We start from the raw sequence: 15,309 nt of genomic DNA on the forward strand, positions 1-15,309 counted from the left end.
TCTTTGTGGGAGCCACCACTCACCCGTATGGCCCCCTTGCAGGGTGCTCTCCTTTCCTGTAGCATCCTGTTGTGCTTTTAGTCTTCTCTGTTTGCATCACGCAGGCTGACTTCGAATCAAATTAAGCGTAGTCATCAGCTAGCTGTGTGACCTTTGAGGATACGTGACTTCCCTCAGCTCCCTGAGTTCTCTCTCCAAATGGGAAGCATAACTGTGCATTTGCCAGGATTGCTGGAAGATCAGAGGGGACACGGATGCTCACTGTGGTCATTAGCACCTGTGGCAGCAGAGATGGGACAGCTCCGGCTCTTCATTGTGTGGTTTTACAAGGAGGCATTTATCTTGTCCTGCCTTCAGTGTCCCAGTGCCAAGGTAAGCACTGGAGACTCGCTCCGATCTCGGGCACGGGCTCTGCTTTGACACCTTGCAGCTAGCTGGCAGGCAGTTGGAAAATTCACTCTTTTAAGTTTTAGGTCACTGGCAGGAGGTCAGAGTTATGTAATTTCAGAACCCTCTGACAAGCTTACCTTCAGGTTTTCGTGGGGGTTTTTGCTGTCTTTTTTAAACAGAGAATGGAACTTACTCAAAGGGTCAAAGGAAGCCCTGTGGGCGGGTGCGCTGTTCAGCATCTGCCTGCCATCGACCACCTGTGCCCCACGGGGAGCGAGGAGAGGCCGCCTGAGAGCTCAGTTCAAGCCCAGGGTCTAAGCCGCCTTTCTAAAGGAAGGGAGATAACAGCTTCCTGGCTGGGAGGGATTTACTGAAAGAGAAACTTCCATTCACATCTTTACTCTTTTCAGGAGACGAATTTCCCCCTATCGAGTCCAGGGAGAGTTCTCTGTAGTTAAGTAAGATGTACCAAATCCTTGTCTGGTCTTCAAGGTAAACAAGGAACATTTAAAACCTGTACTACCGTGGAGACTCAATTTAAAAAATAAGGAAAGAAGACTCTTCTCATTTAGGGAGGGGAGTGACGGTTGAGAACATAAAGCAACACTCATCCAACACTCCCCGGGGAGCAAGACCTGAGCCAGAGCAGGCCGTCCCTCCCCGGCGGTGTGCGTGCAGCCCTGGCCACCTGACAAGTATGCGAAGTGGTTCAGAGCAGGGGCCAGGAGCTCAGGCTGCTGATTCCTGCCTTTATGGGGTCTTGGTCCCCGCACTAGCCAGGGGCATCAGCATCGCCGGGGAGCTTGTGGAAATGCAGACTCTCAGGCCCCGGCCCAGACTTGCTGAGTCGCAGTCTGCACCTAACAAGAGCGCCAGGGGGTTGCTGTGTATTAAAGTTAGAGCAGCACTGATCCCGTGTGGCAGGCAGACCCAGGGCGACCCCCATAAGGACCACCTCCTGGTGTGTGCGCCTTCCAGTGCGGGTGGGACTTGTGTCTTACTTCTCGCCCGTAGGATGTGGTCAAGGTAAAGAGATTTTGTAGATATAATTAATGTCTCAAATTGGTTGAATTTGAGTTAAAAGGGAGAGTACCCTGGGTGGGCCTGACTTTATCAGGTGAACAGCCCTTGAAGGAGGGACTGAACCTTCCCTGAGGTGAGAGGCTCCCCTTCCGGCTTGATGATGTAAGTGGCCATGTGGGAGAAGCCACCTGGCAAGGGATGGCTAGTGGCCTCTGGGACCTAAGGGCAGCTTCCAGCCAAAAGCCAGCAGAAAGGGAACCTCTCCATCATAAGGCTGCAAGGAGATTGCTTCTCCCAGTCACCTGAGTGACCTTCCCCTGCTGAGCCTGGGGATGACTATGAAGCCCAGCTGGCACCTTGGCCACAATTTGTTATATCAATAGAAACCCAATACGTCGAGGGCAACATATTTATCCACTTTGTTTTAGTTTGCCTAAATGTAAAAAAAGGCGCAAAACTAGTATTAACCATGGGATTATTGTGCAGATGAACGTGTAATAAATGTAAAGAGCTCAAACTGTGCTCGGTAAACATGGTAACTGCTTCAAAGTTGTGTTATTATAGCATATCTCCAATATGAAGAAATACATGGTTATAATTCCCTGTCTTCTGAAAACTGCTTTTTAATGAGGCTGAAGCCACATAGACGAAGTGACTGAAGGAATGAAGTTGTATCTCGTGTGTGTGAGCTTCCAGGACATCCCAAGTGTGCCTTTTGAATTTCCGTGGGTAAACATGTAAATGCTTCCAGAGCCTATGGAGCTTCTTGCGTTCCGTCTGTTCACTAACGAGGATCTATCTGAGCGCCTCCTGGTTCCGACGCGAAGTGGAACACATGCGTCTTATCTTCATTTTACAGACAGGTTAGTGGAGCTGTGGAGGAAATCATCTTTGCATGTTGTAGGAGAAATACGTGACATAAATGGGATTGAAATCTAGCAACTGGATTCAAGCTCAGGTTCTCCAAACACCGGAGGCCATTTGTTATGCGGCACCGACAGGCTCAGGTGGAGTATGGAGTGTGGACAGACATCTCCCGGCGCAAATTCCAACACTTGTTTCTTTCTTCTGTCTGCCCCCTTAACCTGCCAGTCAGTGAACCATCCGTTTGTTTCCCTTTGACAGAACCTTTGCTCTGGGGCTTTCGAAACGTTACTTCTGATTACAGGCCCTCTTGCAGGTCTGCGTGATGCAGAAGCAACCGCAGGCCCCTGAGCCTTTGAGTAGCAGCAGGGCGGCTGCTATCGTGACAGTAAAATCAGAATGGGAGAGGAATGCGACCCCCTTTGCTGAGACGTAATTTCATCGTTTAGCCCCTACCCGAATCTTCCTGTGCAATGTAGTCCAACCATTAACTTTCTGAGTGTCCCTGTCATTCATTGTCAATGCCGATGTTACCATCTCCTTGGAACGCCCGTGTGTGTTGTATTTAAAACACTGTTCAGACACTTTTATTACGATGCCTGTTCAGGAGACTTGTATCTGGCAGCTCCTGTTAAATTGCTCTTTGTTTCGAAGCCCAGTCTGCCTTCGGGAGTGCTTTCTGTCCCTAGGAAGGACACTCACATTTGCTTCTCGGCAAGTAGCACAGATGAGGTCGCTCTATAAGGGAACTTTCACAGATCACCCTCTCCCACCACTTCTTCCCCCAGAAACCTTCTCTAAGCCTCTGAAGGAGGAGACAGGGAAGCGGGTTTACCTCCCCCAGCCCCTTTTCACTTTCCCTTCCTTTATCGGCTGCGGGTTTAGGTTCTGCTGCTGATGCCAGTGGGCTGTTCTCACCGCCATCTGCCGAGGAGGCGGCTGAACTGAGAAAACTGCATCCGCAGATAGTCAAGATAATGTAATAGAATATATATTTTTTGTTATTCATTAATCAATTTAATATGACAGTCTTGATATTTACAAGTTGCATCTCAATTAATATACAGGTATCTGCATTTATATATATAAATATTTATGTCCTTGTATTAGAAGTCCCTGGATTTCTAATGTACTCTAACCCTAAGATCCAACATCAGTGATAATTTTTTTATTGTGTTAAGAAATAATGAGAAGAGAATATTTTTAACCCATTCAAAAATACCTGACTTAGGGTTAGTAAAAAAAGAGTGAGCATAAATTTTCCTTAAGCACATTATTAGGGCTGAATATACCTAAATAGCCAATACAATACGATGATGATGGTAGCTATACCTTCTTTTAATCTTAATCCAACTAAGTTAGTATGTATTCATTTTTAGTGACTGTGTAGAAAAGTTACATGACAAAAGTTCTTTAAGAATCAAAGACCAACAACGCTCAAGAGTAAGAAAGATATTTTCAGATAACAGAATTTCCTTCAGAAAGCTTTGCCAGTCACAGTGTTTTCATGGTATCTTGACTAAGGGTGGGAAACATCATTTGACACAAGGAAAATTTAAGACAATGAGCTTAATTACGCAACTGCACAAGAAATTCAGCAAAGGTGCGGAATCTAGATGATATTCTAACTGTTTTCTGTTGTGCCTTGTAATGCACACTTTGCAGACGGCATGGGCTATAAACAGGCGAAATAAGATGCAGCGTCCACGGACACAGCTAGGACAGTTGCTGGAATGTTGACACACATGTAAGCACCGCTTGTTCCCCACCCCACCTCTGCCCGGGGACCCATAGACACCCCAACCCAGCACTAAAGGATCAGCACCTGACACAGGGTGGGGCCTTCAAGACCCAGCTCCAATTCAGTGCAAAGGCTGTCCCAGTGGTTCGCTATTTTGAATGTTACCCACGGACACAGTTTAATAAGTAATTGTGATGCTAGTGAAGCTTTAGTGACTTGTAGCGGCCTTTAAAAGGATAGTGCTACGCCTGCTCTTCTGCCAGTTGCAGTGGGTTTTGTTACACTTTCATCTTAAAACTCTAAAAATGTCTTCCTCTCTGAAAAGTTCCAACCTGGAAAGCTACTTGATGGGATCTGATATTTGGAAATCTGAGTGCCTTACTGAGGCTGCTAAAACACTCTTGCTGCGGCAGGAAAGGGAGATGGGAAAGAAGTGGTGTCTCTACACTTTAAAGCAGTCGTCGGAGGAGACCAGAAATATTGTCAGGACGGCTTCTTAGAGGGCGCAGGGGTTTGGCTACAGAGCTGCAGGCCTTGCTGGCTTTGATAAGCCGGCCTCAAAAGCAAAGGAACAAAGGAGTTTGTGATCTTTACTGGAAGATAAAGGCAGTCTGTGCGTAGAGTTGGATGAACCTCAGGAGTTGTTTATAAGTGAGGAAGGACTAGAACTGATGTCTCAAATATCTGCGAATGAACATATGACACGGTTAGAGCAATATTTCAGGCAGTAAAGATCCACCGTAAATTTCTAACATCTCAATGTCTCCAATTCAGGACTAGTTCTTAGGGAAGGAGACTGAAGACTAAAAGTTCAGATGTTACTATCTGTCTCAAAGGCTGCTCAGAAATGCCATCTTAGGATAGGTTAATCTCAAACTTTATCTTATCCGGAGTCAAATTGATTATTTCCCCTTTATGACCTTGACTCGTTTGCATTTCTAATCCTTATTTTCCAAGTCAAACTTTCTTCTGGTTTGCAACAGCTGGCCCACATCAACAAGATGCATGTATTGCTGATTGGTAACCCGTTTAATTTTGCTCTTTCCCGGGGCCACGTGTACTCTGATTTAGCGTGAAATGCACACACACCCCCATCACATTTCCTCCCTACTCAGGTGGCTCCCCAGGTCTCATTGCTGAATGCTGTTGGTGAAATTTTGTGGTTTCTGATAGAGCAACAGACCTGAAGATCACAGCCTGGTTTTTCAGTCCATGGTTGGATATCATGATCGCATTTTCCCCTCTTGTTATAGTCTCCCTCTGAGGTTGGCTTCCAGAAACGACTCAGGTGCATTTTAGTCCAAAAGTACAGCTGTGTGGCTTGGCCTTTCTATTCTGCAAAGCCTCTGGGGCACGTTTGGCTATCAGCTACCCCCTTTCACATTTTGTAGCAACAGGCAGAACATGTCCTGATTCACTGCTCTTTCAGCTACTAACTGCTTTGCTCAGCAGGCAGCTATGTTATGGTTGGGAAGTAGCCTTCTAACTGACCTAATATTTATTTAACCAACAGCAACCTCTGGGGCTAACCTACAATCAGAGTGAGCCTCAAACGAGCACTTTGTTTACACCCCGTGTGTATTAAGCATGTCAAGAACTTGTGATTAGAAACTTCGATAGGGAGAGGTTTGCATTCACTCAGGCTCCCGGAATACCTTTGGGGTTCTCAACTTATAGCTGGGACATTCATGAAATATGGAAAGGAAGCAGCAGTGCAGTGAATATTATAATATAGTTCAAGCCCAGATCTGGGTTAGAGGCAAGCCCTTTGGTTAAATTAATACTTTTAGTGCAGTTAAGTGAAAAGCAGCCTTTTATTTTAAAGCGACTAGGTGTAAATAAAATCAAACAAAAATTTTACTTTTAAGAAAAGGGTAAACCATGAACTTGTTATGTTTTAGTCTTTTATAAGGTCAAAGTATAAAAATATTTGGGCAGATTTTCTTTTTTAATCCTTACCTGAGCATATGTTTTTATTGATTCGAGAGGGAAAGGAAGGGGGAGAGAAAGAAACATCGATGTGAAAGAGAAATATCAGTTGGTTCCTCCCTTACATTCTCCATCCGGGGATCGAACCACAACCTCAGTATGTGCCCTGACAGGGAATCAAACCCATGACCTTTTGGGGTATGGGACTATGCTCCAACGGACTAAACCGGTCCTCAGTTTTTCTTTCCTAGAAGTCAACTTATTTCTTAATCAAGACAGTTCTTATTCTCAAAATTATCCTAGAAAATCCATATATCAATTCAATGTAACCCCTAACTCTCCCACTTTACCTAGGACTTGGGTCCACCAAAGATAGCTGTCTGCCAGCCACCACTTATCTATTTTTATAATTTGCCTGCACACCGGTCCCTCTGCCCCTTTTCTGCCCTCACTTCACGTGCTACTCTCTGGCCTCTCTTCCATGCCCTTCTTTTCTTACTCATTGAGGTAAATGTGGTCCTAGAGAGCAGGAGCCGTGTAACAAGCACCACAACACTATCAATGATTTCTAAGACGTAAGTGGTGTTGGTATCAACGAATTCACTGAGTTTGCTTAGTTGGGAGATAAAAGCAAAGGATTTAGCTCTTGGAATGCTCATTCTTGAGACGATCTCTAGGAGCACAGCCACCATGCCAGGAGAAGCCCAAGCTGAGTGGATTAGACACACTTCAATCCATAGTTTTCAGCTGAGCTCCCAGTCAACAGCCAGTTATGAGTAAAGTCTCTTGGGCCTCCAGCTGAGTTGAGTGATTAGACATCTCTAGCCCCAGCAGCCATGTAATTGCATGTACATGAGAGACCCTAAAAGGGAACCTCCCAGATGGCCCTGGTCAATCCATAGAACCCTTTTCTAGATGGCAAAAATATCTCCCTTTTTAACTGGGTAAAGATCATCTGAAGGTTGCAGTTTCGTTAAGACTTCTTATGGGCCCTTTCAAGTAGATAAATCTTCTAAGAATCTTCAAGGTATTTTGTCTTACCTATGGTTGCCAGATAAAATATAGGATACAACATTTGGCAACATTTACATTAAAAATTTATTCTTCGTTTATCTGAAAAGCAAATTTAACTGGACGTCTATTTTATCTGCTGAAGCTGGCAATATAGCATACCCTGAATCTCTACCCAATAGAGAAAGGAGCTGGTCTCTAAGAGACTATTTACCTTCCCTATCTGTATTTCATTCCTTGGCCCCTTTTTAGATCAATACAGGAAGTAGAGTCCCTGGATCAATCAAATCCAGTTATTAAAGTGTTGTAAACCTTTCTCCAAGATCCTCCAAGCAAACATTCACCCCAACACTGCCAAAACTTTTATAAATATGTAACTCAGTCATACAAACAAATCCAAAAGCAAACAGGAACTTGGACTTTGGAAAAACCAAATGCAAATAAAAGTAAGCTTTGACTAAAACAAAGCAATACTCATTTTACTTTGTCTCTGAAGGATACAGTGAAGGAAAAAGAAACCAAAGAATTTGGACGATTTCGAGCAACCGAAAAAGACCTTAAAGTTCATGCAAAAATAATACCAATAGAGTTTAATTTTTCATTGCTTCATAGTTTAAAAAAGAGTCTCATATTATCTCATTTGAGTGTCACAAGAACCTATGTGAAATAGAAAAAATGATAGGTCATTTTTGAATCCTATGGACCTTAGCACTGACTATCATTCCATACATTGTTTTTAAGTTGAATAATTATTTCCTTTACCTAAAAGGAAACTGAGGTGCCAAGAAATTACATTAATTGCCCACTGCCAGAACTAAATAACGTGTGACAAGGCCAAGACTTCAACTTGGTGTTCTCACTCTTGATTAAGTGGTTTTCCCAATATGCCATGCAACCTCGGAAAATTCTGTAGCCAAAGAAAGTCCATTTAAAAAATAAGCAAAGATATAAGGCAGCATAGGTGAGGAAAGTGCTGACTCAACTGATATTACTGAGCTCCTACTATTCTATGTATCGAGCACTAAGCTAAGTGGTTTTGCACACATTCTCTCACTTTGCAGGAACTATCAGAACAGTTTATGCAGAATTGACATATCTAAGCCTACAGAGCCAACAATATGAAAATAAAAGTTTCAGGGCAGACAAAAGTATATTCATGTAGTCATTCAACACGTGCTTACCGAAGGCTGATTATATATTAGCCACTCTGGTAGGCTGTAAGAAGGCAGATGTGACCCTCCTGCCTTAGGTTTTTGAGTTGAGTGGTTTGATGAACATAAAATGCATCCCAGGCAGTGAAACCACTTTTTCTTATTCTTTGCAGAGCTCCTTAAATGACCACATAGAATCTGTATATCTTGGACAAATCCTAACAAGCTCAGTTATGTAATCCCTTCTACACAGGTTGGAAACTGCATTAAGGAAGATATATTTAGAGCACTTAAGAAGCCACAGTTGAGCATCTGGCAGTAGAGGACACAGCAGACACATTCCACTGCATGTGAGCTTGAAGTTATCTAATGTGTTGGTTAAACAGCCATACAAACCCCAGTAAGTTATAAGCCCTGAGGCTGCCATTGAGTTTTGACATATTAATTTAATTGATGTTTTTATCTATGACCCAGATATATATGCCAACTAAGCTACTAAATAAAACAATGCATTTTAGAAAACTATTTCAATGTGATACATAATTAAAACAATTATCTGGGAAATTTTCCTATATCGAATACCTTATTCTATGACAAAGTTAAACGAGATAGTATGGTTAGAACGTCAAAGGCAATGACACATGTAAAACAATGAAAGTCATTCATTTCTACTCTCTACCCTCACTTTAAAGCATGGATCTTTCTGCAATTTATTTTGTTGATGTGAATAACATCCTTGGCAATTTCTACATTATATGCTAGTATAGGTTGAAACTCTAAGGAAAAATTCCAAAATAAACCCAAACAGCATCAACTGAGCAGCCAGAAAAATCTTCAGAGGGCTAGAGTCTTCCTTTTGTGGAGCTGGGCTACCTGAGGCTTCAGAGACGCTCTGAAACTTTTACCTGCTTTCACACAACACTTAAAGAGACACTGATTGTAAATTGAAGCGAAGTTTGCTATAATGGCATTAGAGTCAAGATGAATGTGGATATTGTACTTGCGCCCCCCGCATTTTCCCTCGCACTCTTCCTTATGAAAAAGGCGTCTGTCAATGAAATGAGAAGACAAGTCGCTAGGATTTGTGAACTTGTAATCCACGAATACCACCATAAAGTCACTGCTGGTGTTGTCAGGCAAGAGAGTAAAACAAAGCTGCATTTGTCTTCTAAGTGCAGTTGACAATTGCTTTTGCTAAAACCCTACCTTGCTGCTCAGAGTTAACTACTCTTGGTTTTGTCTACTTGGCTCTCATTCTCCTTTTTTAAAAAAATATTTTTTAATTGCTTTTTAGAGAAGCAGGAAGGGAAAGGGAGAGAGAGAGAGAAACATTGGTGCAAGAGCGAAACATCGGCCGGCTGCCTCCCGCCCGGCCCCCCCGGGGAGGGAGCCTGCAGCCCAGGTTTGTGGCCTGACCGCAGGTCAGACTGGGAACCCCTCGGTGTGCTGGATGACGCCCCACCAGCTGAGCTACACTGGCCGGGATCCATTTTTCTTTTTCGCTGGGAACCATCTTATTTTCTCTCTCAGAAATTATCTTGCCTCCTGCCTATATAGTTTAATGGGGCTGAAACCCCACCACCCGACCAGTTTATTCCCTTCCAGTGAATGATTTACCTAACAAATCAGCATCTTTCATGCAGAATTACTGGGAAGGAAAGGTTTTCTTTTCATTGGCGTTGTTAAGTTACAAGGGAAGCTGTTGAGCTACTCCATGGGGAGAGCCTGTGTGCAAATGAAATCAGCGGGAAGGGAAGCAAAGCCGGAAGGTGGAGAGCGTTAGAGTCCAAATCACGCTGTTTTAGCACCTTGGTCAAGCCATACCTGACGATGTTACTCTCTTAAGACTCTTCAGTTATGTTAACTAATAAATCCTTATTTTGTTTAAGACCCCTTGAACTGGAATTTCATCATTTAAAATCAATCAAAATTTAGAATTAAACAAAATATAACTCAGTGAGAATGACTTTATACAAAAAACATGATTCTGCTTTAGTTTCAGAAAAGAATTGCATAAACTTTTTGATTCCTTAATGCAATTAGGTATTACTCATTTGTGCCACTCACCGCATAGCTGTCTGTTAGGGAGAGCATGAGTCTAGGCCATTATTTGTCTTTTCCACATGTTTAGTTAAAGGAGGGAATTTACTACACCTAAGAATGTCTTTTTTCTGAGCATCATTCATAAGAAAAAGCACTACCATTCATAAGAAATCCCAGCACAGAGTACAACCAAACACTAAACCTAATGGGTAACATCTTGGAGTACATCATATGATACCCAAAAGCAAAGCGTTCTTGGATTGGATTTAATGTAGCCTACGCACGTGAGCTTCAAAATCCAGGAAACGAGATGCCTTATTTTGCCTTCAAATGTTTCCAGTCAACTAGTGTGAAAGCTGTGCCACGGAGAAGATGCCAGCTCATTCATGGCAATATTGGGCCCAGTACTGTGGTAAATCTTTGCGGGGAGTGTGTTGTTCGCTGCAAGGGTCTGGTTCCAATGGCATTAGGGACGTAAACGCTTATACCCCTCAAAGGGGAGGATCGCGTTCCGTTTTCCTGCCAAGTAACGTGTCCTTCAGGGTGAACAAGGGCATTGTAATTGGATCCACTTAAAAGCCATACACTAAATCCTGGTGATCACATTAGCTGATGAGTTTGATCTTGCCGGGGAAAGATGAGCCCTTCCTCTCATTCCAGAGAAAGCTCCAACCTGAAAGGAATTTCTCCTTCCCTGCCTCTTTTATCGAGTCACCTGTAGCCAGCTTTCCCAGATGCCTGCAGGTCTCCATTTACTTCCTCCCTGGGCAGGAATTAGTTTCCCTGGCAGGTTAACAAGTCACCTTTGCCTTAGATCGGGCTCATCAAAAGTTATGTTTCATCATCGCAGGCAACCTTCTCAGGGATTCTTTCCCTTTAGCTTAGTCTCTAGCTTCCAACCCACCAAAGTCAGTGTGTGTGAGTGTGTGTGTGTGTGTAAAACAAGTGGCTGCTTCTACACGGATGAGAGGCTCTTTGCCATATCCCGCATTAGAGTCCTCCTGAGCTTCTAGAAGCAGAGGAATTTCACGGCACTAAGGTTACCTGCGGTGAGAGGCGGAGGGCCCTGCCCGGTGAGCCAGCAGAGGAGTATGTTCGCTTGGTCTGTGCAGAGAGACCAGCATCTCCGATATATCTTACTAGCCTCTGTTGTGTTTAATAAGATGGGCTAGTGTGGATGCTGTGGTCAGAAAGACCTGGCTATAAATCCCAGCTCAGCGCCTTACTGGTTAATTGTATGCCCTCAGGTGCCTTTCTGAACCTCCTGCGCCTTGGTTTCCTCCTTGGTAAAATGGGAGGTATTAAAACTGCTGGAAGGTTCATTTTCGGCAATGTTGGCGAAGCCCCGAGCCCCCACGGGCACTCAAGGTCATCGTTAGGCTCCGACCCCAGCGGACAGTGGCGGGGCGCTTGCTCAAGGGGTCAGTGTCTGTCCTCGGAGGCAGCTCCTCACTGGCCGTCGAAGTGCGACATGAATGAAGCCTCGCACACTCTGTATTGAGCTTAGTGCTAAGGATTTGGATTGTGACAGACACGGCGGCTCTGAGTGAGAATGGAGCGGCCAGCTCCCTGCATGCTGAAGCAGACTTGAAATATCCCCCTCTACTGAAGCAGACTTGAAATATTTGAAGAGAGGTTAAGTTGTTGCCATAGTGCCTTTATCTGTGATGTAACTGAGACATCACCTTGAATTAACCCAAAAGGACAGTGGGAATTATTAATAATTTTGAAGGAGAAATGGGAGCTTTTTTCCTAATTGTATAGTGATTATTAATTACAGGGAGTATATTTATAAAATCATCTAAAACAGAACCCTGCTAAAAATAACTCATTTGTGTATCCCTTTTAAGTCACTTTTCTGTTCCCAAATACTGCTTCCATCGACAATCACTGCATATGACAACTGGACATTACAAATGTGCTTTAAAGAAAATTCTAATTAAAAAGCCTCTGTCCCACAAAAGAAACCCAGCCAACTGTCTCAAGAGTCTGAAAGAAATGTCATCCAGTTCTTTGCAGTGTTGCTATAGAATAGGACCTGGGGTCATCTGCTGCATTAATATATTAACTAGGTTTAAAATGATTATGATGATGAAATAAGTTTTGCTCTCAGCTGAGTTCTTCATTTTCAAATTGTTGTCAGCTAAATTTGTAAACTGACTTATTCAGAGGTTATAAACAACTAACTCAGTTGCTTTGTTTAGATCCTAAATCACTTCCCTATTTTTAGATCATTGCTATACTTGAGAATAGTGGATAACCTTTGATTTCTTATGCATGTGGCAGCCTGCGGCGCCAGCACTTAGGGCTGATGTAGCTAAGTCTCGCTCCTGGAATGAGAGTAAGGGACTGCTTGTATGTGTGACATCTAATTCAATGGATTTTTTTTTTTTTTTCTGAGAATAGATCCATCTAATAACTTTAGCGGAAGTTAATTTGGCTGTGTTTGAAGCCCCTGCCCCTCTCAAGGAGTAGCTCTGCGGCGACACCCCCTCCTGCCCCCGGCCTGTGCTCTGTAACTCGAAGCCACCTGCAGCTGGTCATGCTGGCGTGTGAGCTCCAAGAAGTCGCCGTGTGCCCTTACTAGTGGAGCCCAGTGCCCGGCTCTGCTTTAATGCCATCCCAAGGTGGTTTGCCAGGAAAAAATGATTGACTCATTGAAAGAGAACCTGTATTAAAAGTGGAGGAGAGCACAGAGAATTTATCCCAGAAGGTCCTGACACCTAAGGCACTTCAAAATGGATACTTGGATCCCTGACACTGTGTGTTCCATGTATCGAAAATACAAAGGCCTATGGGATTGATAAACACCCTACCAGTGTATACTTCTCAAGTGAAGCCTTCGATACCCTGGAATCAAAGTTCTCCTTATGAGACAGTTTAAATTCCCCCCTCACCCCCAAGATATCATTGGGACAGGACAGCGGTTCTTAACCAGGGGTGATTTTGTCCCCCTGGGCCACTTGGCAATGTCTGGAGGCATTTTTGGTTGTCACAGATGGAGGGTTGCTACTGGCATCTAGGAGGCAGAAGATAGGGATGCTGCTAATAATCTTACCATGTCCAGGACAAACCCCTCCCCCCACAAACAAGGAACCACCCCCCCCCAAAGTGCCAAGGCTGAGAAACCCTGAGTTGGAGAATTTCTTTCTGAGTGAATTAAATTATTCACTGTTTTAGATGATTGTCTTGAGTCCCAGAAGGACTAAGGTCTTCTTTCCCTGAGGCCTGAAGGCTCATGGAGTAGTCATACTTTTGGGCGTAGGATGAAGCTCCGTGTCTGAGCACGTGGCCAGGGATAGAGGACATGGCTTAGACCTTCTTTGTAAGGGACCTAGAAGGGGCTGGGGACTGTGCAGTGCCTTTGAATTCCTTTTAGAATGTCAGTGTCGCTCTTGTTTAAGCAGTTTGCTTCTACAACACCGTGAGAAGCGGTGGGGAGGGGCCTTCTGCTCCACTTGGGGGTGGCTCACATGGAATGAGAAGCCCGGCTTACAGAGTCCAGATTCAGACTGGTGACAGGGAGATCAAGGGAACACAACAGACCGAGATATTCAGAAAGTGCTGGAAGAGGAAATCCTGCGCTGTAGACCGGATGTTTGTGTCCCCCCCAGCTTTGCATGTTCAAGCCTAATCCCCCATGTGATGTTATGTGGACTTGGGCCTTCGGGGGTGATTATGTCAGGAAGGCGGAGTCCTCAGGAATGGGATTAGTGTCCTTATAAAATAAAGAGAGCCCTCGCCCCCCTGGGCCATGTGAGGGGGGACAGGGTGAGAAGACGGCTGTCTAAGAACCAGGTCCAGGTCTGCAGGCGCCTTGATCTTGGACTTGCAGCCTCCGGAACTGGGAGAAATAAATGTCTGTTGTTTCTCAGCCAGCCGGTCTATGGCACTGTGTTATAGCAGCCAGAGCCCAAAGGGACCGAGACAACCTGGAGAAGACTGCAAGTCAGAGGGCGAGGGGTTCCAGCAGTTGTGGGTTGCGTGTTACAGAGAAACGTGTCCTTTGGGAGCAGAAGTCTGGGATACCTGAGTTATGTACCCAAATCTGTTCTGTAGTAACCAGTAGAAGTGTAAAATTTTAGAGCATTTGGTAATAAATTAAACATCATTCTCATGGAAGTCTCTAAAATCACAAGATTTTGGGTTGTAATGCTGTGAAGATTACACTAAGTTTTTATTTTGAAGGTACTGGCTGGGTTAGGCCTTGTGGAGATGACCTTGGACTGCCCGTGAGGAGACCGGGTTTTGTGTCTCCTGCTTTCCCTCGGCACATTGTACTGAATGAGCTCATCCCCTCCTGGATGTATCCACCATCCCACACCAGTGATTCTTGGTTCGATCCTTCAGCCTTGGCCTCCCTGTGGGAAACCACAGCCCCAGCCCTTGAGGAACTCAGAGTGAAGTTGATGTCTCCTTAGTGCCCGCAGGTACCCAGCACCATGCCTGGAAAAGTAACTAATGATTTTTTGCTAAATAACTGCATCAAAGTTACCAGTCTTACTAACCAGCTTACTGACCTTGATGAACTCACTTTGAGTCTTTGAGTCTCAGCTTTCTCACCCAAAATGAGAGTTATGAAAATTTTAATACTAAGGTAATGTCTGACTCTAATATTTCATGTTCTTTTCAGTGTACACAGTGTTACTTCAACCCAGTGATGGTTTTACCTACTCATTGTTATTTGGTAAAGTAAAAAAGGCACCCAATTGTCTTCCAGTAAACTGTTGGATGTTTCAATTGACAGGTAACCAAGCTGGTTAGGATGGCTCTCGATTTATATGTGTATGTATACGTATATGTATATCTATATCATCTATATCTATATATCTATGTATCTATCAAATATGCATCTACATTTGGCTCCTTCAGTTCCAATCAGTTCATGCTATGTCTATACAACATAAAGTGCATTGGAAATTAATTCCACCCCTGTGCCTTGTCTGGCAGAATCAAGGACACAGCTTCTGGGCGTTGCATCAGGTAAAGGTTTGAACAAAATGAGAAATGGGACAAGGCCCTGGTTTCCTATCATTCCCTTCTTCTCTGCTATCTCCTTAAGCTTCCTAGTCAGATTCATGTATCTGGTTCTAGAGAGTCTGTTCCTCTGGCCTGAATCCCCTCTGCTCTCCAGCTCTCCTTTTAATTCTCCAAAGG

The sequence above is a fragment of the Miniopterus natalensis genome, chromosome 16 (genome assembly GCF_054644295.1).
Source record: "Miniopterus natalensis isolate mMinNat1 chromosome 16, mMinNat1.hap1, whole genome shotgun sequence".
Lineage (NCBI taxonomy): Eukaryota > Metazoa > Chordata > Mammalia > Chiroptera > Miniopteridae > Miniopterus > Miniopterus natalensis.